This window comes from Oryx dammah, unplaced genomic scaffold, assembly GCF_014754425.2.
Source record: "Oryx dammah isolate SB20612 unplaced genomic scaffold, SCBI_Odam_1.1 HiC_scaffold_20, whole genome shotgun sequence".
Taxonomy (NCBI): Eukaryota; Metazoa; Chordata; class Mammalia; order Artiodactyla; family Bovidae; genus Oryx; species Oryx dammah.
Genome location: NW_024070204.1, coordinates 39,804,826 through 39,812,032, shown reverse-complemented (window position 1 = coordinate 39,812,032; position 7,207 = coordinate 39,804,826). Strand labels below are relative to the sequence as shown.

General features: G+C 43.1%; 1 pseudogene; it reads right to left on the bottom strand.

Annotated features, from left to right (window-relative positions):
* Positions 1 to 424: 424 nt before the first annotated feature.
* LOC120879388 lies at positions 425 to 5,055 on the bottom strand (annotated as a pseudogene).
* Positions 5,056 to 7,207: the final 2,152 nt, after the last annotated feature.

Below are 7,207 nucleotides of genomic sequence, written 5' to 3'. Positions count from 1 at the left end.
TCAGAATAGCCATCATCTAAAAATCTATAAACAATAAATGGTGGGAAATGTGTGGAGAAAAGAGTACCCTCCTACACTGTTGATGGGAATGTAAATTCCCTATGGAGGAGTGTAGATTCCCTATGAAGCCACTATAAAGAACAGTGTGGAAGTTCCCTAAAAAGAAAATAGACACATGATGGAATATTACTCAGCTACTAAACAGAATGGATTTGAATCAGTTCTAAAGAGGTGGAAGAAACTGGAGCCTATTATACAGAGTGAAGTAAGTGAGAAAGAAAAACACCAATAGAGTATATCAACACATATATATGAAATTTAGAAAGATGGTAACGATGACCCTATATGCAAGACAGCAAAAGAGACACAGATGTAAGAACAGACTTTTGGGAGAAGCATTTTTACAGTCTTTTTTTTTTTTTTGCTGCTGCATGAGATTATTTTATTTAAAAAATTTGAAGGAAGCTAGTGTGGAGCTCTGTTTATCCGCCCCCAGGCCTGGACCCGTGCACACACCCTCCCACAAGCCCTCACATCTGGGTCAGTTCAGAGTCCGGCTGTGGCTCCATCAAAAAGCGCAAGGCCCAGGCCAAGAGCTGGGGGGGGGGAGCCTGGCAGCCTGGACCTGGGCACACAGGGAGGGGCAAGGTGGCTTGTATGCATACTGGAAGGCAGAACCATCAGGATGCCTCTCTGGGGGGTCCCAGACACAGCTGGACTCCAGGGTTCCCTTGGTGGTTCTTGTCCTTGGAGAATGCTGCCAGGTCTCGGGGAGTAACCCAAGCTCTTTGAACTCCAGGCTAGGTTTCTGGGCACTGCTTACATGGGCCTGGTGTATACTGGGGGCATGGCCAAGGCGTGACAGGCTTGGGGTGCAGCTCAGGAGTGGGGCGTTGGGTACACTGCTGGGGTGTGGGGACCCGGGGGCAGGGAGCCGTGGGCTGAGCAGATGATTGACAGGGGCTGGGAGCTGCCCTTCTGTACTGGGTCTGGAGCAGCCAAGGGCAGAGGAGGCAGAAGGCTGACGCTGGCACTGTTCTCCTTTGACAGCAGGTGGCTGGGTAAGGCAGGGGTTCCTGAGGAACTGGGTGAGGAAGGAGGGGAGGAGATCAGACTCAGCGACAGGTCCTGCAGAGCCAGGTGTGATGGGGATCGCTCAGGGCCCTGCGCCCTCTGACTTTGGCCCAGAGAGCTCAGGATTTGCTGGTCATTTTCAGGGATGTGCAGCCATAGGCTGGAGACAGTGTACACAGCTTCTCCTGTGGCTCTGCAGCGAGAGGCAGCCCAGGGGGTGATGGGAGAACAGCTCTGTGGAAGAAGGCAAGGGTGGAATGATTTGAGAGAATAGCATTGATACATGTATATTAGCATATGTGAAATAGATCACTAGTCCAAGTTTGATGCATGAAACAGGGCACTCAAAGCCGGTGCACTGGGACAACCCTGAGGGATGGGATGGGGAGGGAGGTGGGAAGAGGTTCAGGATGGGGGACATGTGTACTCCCATGGCTGATTCATGTCAATGTATGGCAAAAACCACTACAATATTGTAAAGTAATTAGCCTCCAATTAAAACAAATATATTAATTAAAAAGAAAAAGAAAAATAGAGCTACCACACGATCCAGCAATTCCAGTCCTGGGCATATATCTAGAGAAAATCATAATTCAAAAAGATACATGCACCCCAATGTTCATTGCAGCACTATTTACAATAGCCAGGACATGGAAATAACCTAAATGCCCATCAAAGAAGAATGATTAAAGAAGATATGGCACGTATATACAGTGGAAAGTTAGCCATAAAAAAGAATTAAATTTATTTTTAAATTGAACTCTTTCTTCAAACTGACTCATTTTGACTTCTGAAAGTTCAGGTACCAAAATATGAATTTCACATTCCACTGCTAGGACTCCCAAAATTCCATTTTACACATAATTTTGCAATAATGCAATAATGTTTCTAGACTTTCAGTGCACAATTTTCCCTTGTACTTTCTTATCATGATTAAAAAATCTTAGCTGGAAAAATTTTAAGCTAAATTTAAAGAATGTATGAGCATGTGGAGGGAAAGGGAGGAAGTAAATAAAATCTATACCTCAATTTTGACCCCATAAGCCAATTTGATTAGGGATAAACCCAAGGGATAACTCAATCAGGGAACTCCAGAGACATCTTAAGTGAATGTCAGAGTAGATGCAAACTCTAGATTGTCCTAGAAATATCCCACCCATCCCAGGGTCCCCCAGACTGGAGAGTCCAAGGCCAAGTCTCTGGGACAGTGCAAATTCGCTGAAACTCAGCTTTTATCTTCCTCTTATTCTACACACTCTAGCTAGGTGATATCATTCTTCATCTTGCTTAATATAAAATCCAGACCCAAATCTCCAGCTCAGACATTAATGTTCAGCTTTAGGCTGGTGGCTCTGTTGGGATGCCCATGGGGTACCTCAAAACCATATTTTTTGCATATGAAATTTACTCCTTTTACTGAATTTTATTCTTGTGTATTGATCTCCACACCTGCCCATTAGTAGAACAAGTCAGAAATCTGAGAAGCATCCCTTTTTCTCTTCTCACCCACTTTTCTCTCTCTTTCGTACACACATGCATCTAATCAATGTATTACCAAGCTCTGTTTATATTAAGCCCCTAACAACTCAGATCATTGATTAACAAAACTCCTGGAAAGCCATTTGGCAACTTTTATGAAGAGGCATTGACAGTTTCATATCCTTTTACAAACTGTATAATGTTATGTAAGTCAAGGGTACAATAAAATCCCAAATTTTAAAACTATATATATATGTGAATGTAGGCATCCCCTTCATGGATCACAGCCTCATCATGGGGAAGTGGCTTTCAGTCCCAAAGAAGGGCAATGCCAAAGAATGTTCAAGCTATTGTACAATTGCATTCATTTCACATGCTAGTAAGGAAATGCTCAAAATCCTTCATACTAGGCTTCAGTAGTATGCGAATGGAGAACTTCCAGATGTACAAGCTGGGTTTAGAAAAGACAGAGGATCAGAGATCAAACATTTGCTGGATCACAAAGAAAGCAAGGGAATTACAGAAAAACATGTACCTCTGCTTCATTAACTATGCTAAAGCCTTTGACTGTGGATCACAACAAACTGTGGAAATACCAGACTACCTTACCTGTCTCTTGCAAAACCAGTATGTGGGGTAAAAAGCAGCAGTTCCTTACATAGGATTACTGACTGGTTCAAAACTGGGAAAGGAGTCTGACAAGGCTGTATATTGTCACCCTGTTTATTTAATTTATATGCAGAGTGAAAGTGAAAGTGTTTGTCCTTTAGTCGTGTCCAACTCTTTGCAATCCCATGGACTGTAGCCCACCAGGCTCCTCTGTCCATGATTTTTCAGGCAAGAATACTAGAGTGGGTAGCCATTCTCTTCTCCAGTGGATGTTCCCAACCCAGGGATTGAACTCAGATCTGTATTGCAGGCAGATTCTTTAACATCTGAACCACCAGGAAAGCTGGGAAATGCTGGGCTGAATGACTCATAAGTTGAAATCAAGAATGCAGGGAGAAATATCAACAACCTCAGATATGCAGATGATACCACTCTAATGGCAGAAAGTGAAGAGGGGCTAAAGAGCCTCTTTATGAGGGAGAAAGAGGAGAGTGAAAAAACTGGCTTGAAATTCAACATTCAAACAACAAAGATCATGGCATCTGATCCTATCATTTCATGCAAATAGAAGGGGGAAAAGTGGAAGCAGTGACAGATTTTATTTTCTTGGGCTCCAAAATCACTGCAGAGGGTGACTGCAGTCATGAAATTAAAAGATGTTGCTCCTTGAAAGGAAAGCTATGACAAAACTAGACAGTATATTAAAAAGCAGAGACATCACTTTGCCAACATATGTCTCTATAGTCAAAATTATTATTTTTCCAGTAGTCATTTACAGATATGACAGTAGGACCATTGAGAAGGCTGAGTGCTGTAGAACTGTTGCTTTTAAATTGTGGTGCTGGAGAAGACTCTTGAGAGTCACTTGGAAAGCAAGGAGATCGAACTGGTCAGTCCTACAGGAAATCAACTCTGGATATTCATTGGGAGGACTGATGCTGAAGTGGAAACTCCAATACTTTGGCCACCTGATACTAAGGGCTGACTCAATGGAAAAGACCCGGATGCTGGGAAAGACAGGATGCAAAAGGAGAAGGGAGTGACAGAGGATGAGATTGTTAGATAGCATCACCAACTCAAAGGACATGAATCTGAGCAAACTCTGGGAGACAGTGGAGGACAGAGAAGCCTGGTGTGCTGCAGTTCATGGGGTCACAAAGAGTCGGACATGACTCAGAGACGGAACAACAACAATAGGCAAAGCAAAAAACATGAACTAAAAATGCATCAAAATGTTAAAAACTCACTATCTTTTGTTGGTAGAGCAATAGACACTTTTTCTTTTCTCCCTTACAAGGTTTAGGATTTTCTAATGTTTTACACCAAGCATGTGCTATTATCAAATGTAAGTTCCATGAAGACAGATGCATTTTTTGTTCCCTTATGTATTTGAAGTGCCCAGAACAGTGTTTTGCATATAGTAGATGTGTAATAAATAGTTTTAATTAACTAATGTATTTAGTTTTGACTATGCTAGGTCCTCATTGCTATGCATGGCCTTTCTCTAGTTGTGGCAAGCAGGAGCTACTCTCCATTGCAGTGTTTAGGCTTCTCATTGTGGTGGCTTTTGTTGTGGCGGAGACAGGTCCTAGGCATGTGAGCTCAGTAGTTGTGACACATGGGGCTTGGTTGTCCTGAGACATGTGGAATCTTCCTGGACCAAGGATCAAGCCGTTGGTCCCCTGCAATGGAAGACTGATTTTTAACCACTGGACCACCAGGAAGCCTTTAATAAATATTTTTAAATTAATCTTTATAACATAAAAAATAAAATGAATAATAAACACATTAAATTCCATTTATTGTTCTTTCTGGATTGTATATAATATTCGTCCCTTCCTTTAGACCACCTGTGGCTAAAATGGTCAGCAGTGCTCATACCTGCAAAGTCATACCTGGCTCTTGATTTTCTTTTTCTGCTCAACTTTACAAAGACTTGCCTTCTATTCTTTCTTTTCACCTCTCCCAGCAGACACTGATAGGAAGACTGGTACAGAGGAGTTTCCAGAAACTGGCATCACAATCATGGTGGAATAAGATGTTTCTTGTTTTTGTCTTCCCCATCAACAACATTAGTTTGGCATCTGTTTACAAACAAAGGTGTCTTTGTGGGAGTTGAGGGATACAGCACCATATGTCAAGGGGCTCAGGAGAAGTCTTTCTCACTGTGCATCAGGTAATATGCATTTAAACCTTGATTCTGGCTAAGGACCCTGCAGTGATCTGTGATCTAGCTCCAGCTTCTCTTGGTTGAGGCCCAGGAGCCCCTGGAAAGTGCTGTCTTAGAAAATCACCAATGAATGACAAGAGCCTTTTGTGGAAGTCCAAATTTCCAGAGAAGTTCTAGCATGTTACTGGATGGGGAAAATATGTGTGTGTGTGTGTGTGTGTGTGTGTGTGTGCGTGTACACTTACATGAGTTTAGATGTTTCAAAGGGGATAAGAATACAGCTTGACTTTACTTGCATCTCCCATCCCCCAAAGTAGCACAGTAAGGCCAAGAGAGGTCTTCTTGGTCTACGCTCTTTTTTGAGGGAATGAGAGCCTGTAAGTGAACACTGCTTCCCCAGCTTTTGAGATACTGACAAAAACACCCTCTCCTGCTGTGGCAGAAGGAAGGCGCTTTGGCAGATGGCAAGTGAGCATGCGAGGAATGCCTGCCCAACTTGGTGTGCCAGTGTTTGTCCAAACTTGAGCTTGAGTGCACCTTTGGGAAAACCAAAGAGAGGCAGTCATCCCTAGGCCAAGTTCATTGCAGAATCCAGTTCAGTTCAGTTCGGATACTCAGTCGTGTCCGACTCTTTGCGACCCTATGGACTGTAGCACGCCAGGCTTTCCTATCCATCACTAACTCCAGGAGCTTGTTCAAACTCATGTCTATCGAGTCAGTGATGCCATCCAACCATCTCATCCTCTGTCGTCCCCTTCTCCTCCCTCCTTCAATCTTTCCCAGCATCAGGGTCTTTTCCAATGAGTCAGTTCTTTGCATCAGGTGGCCAAAATATTGGAGTTTCAGCTTCAGCATAAGTCCTTTCAATGAATATTCAGGACTGATCTCCTTTAGGATAGACTGGTTGGATCTCCTTGCAGTCCAACGGACTCTCAAGAGTCTTCTCCAACACCAAAGCTCAAAAACATCAATTCTTCGGCGCTCAGCTTTCTTCACAGTCCAACTCTCACATCCATACATGACTACTGGAAAAACCATAGCTTTGACTAGATGGATGTTTGCTGGCAAAGTAACGTCTCTGCCTTTTAATATGCTGTCTAGGTTTGTCATAGCTTTTCTTCCAAGGAGCAAGCGTCTTTTAATTTCATGGCTGCAGTCACCCTCCGCAGTGATTTTGGAGCCCCCAAAAATAAGGTCTGTCACTGTTTCCGTTGTTTCCTCATCTACTTGCCAAGAAGTGATGAGACCAGATACCATGATCTTAATTTTCTGAATGTTGAGTTTTAAGCCAACTTTTTCACTCTCCTCTTTCACTTTCATCAAGAGGCCCTTTAGTTCTTCTTTGCTTTCTGCCATAAGGATAGTGTCATCTGCATATCTGAGGTTATTGATATTTCTCCCAGCAATCTTGATCCCAACCTGTGCTTCATCCAGCCCAGCATTTTGCATGAAGTGCTCTGCATACAAGTTAAATATGCAGGGTGACAATATACAGCTTTGATGTACTCCTTTCCCAATTTGGAACCAGTCCATTGTTCCACATCTGGTTCTAACTGTTGATTCTTGACCTGCATAAAGATTTCTTAGGAGGCAGGTCAGGTGGTCTGGTATTCCCATGTCTTAAGAATCCAGAGAAGGCATATAAACTGAAGAATTCAACCACAAGAGGGAACAAGAAGAGTGGAATAGGTGTGTCCATAACCTGGCTGAGAGAGCCTCCGAATCTCTAGGGGGGCTGACAGAGACATTTATCTTCACAAAGCAAAGCCTGGTGGAGATGATTGCTGTTTCAAATGAGAAGTCAATGATGTAACTTCAAAGAACATGGAAAATCTAGGAGGAGCATGAAAACCTGTGAGCACACAACACACCAGG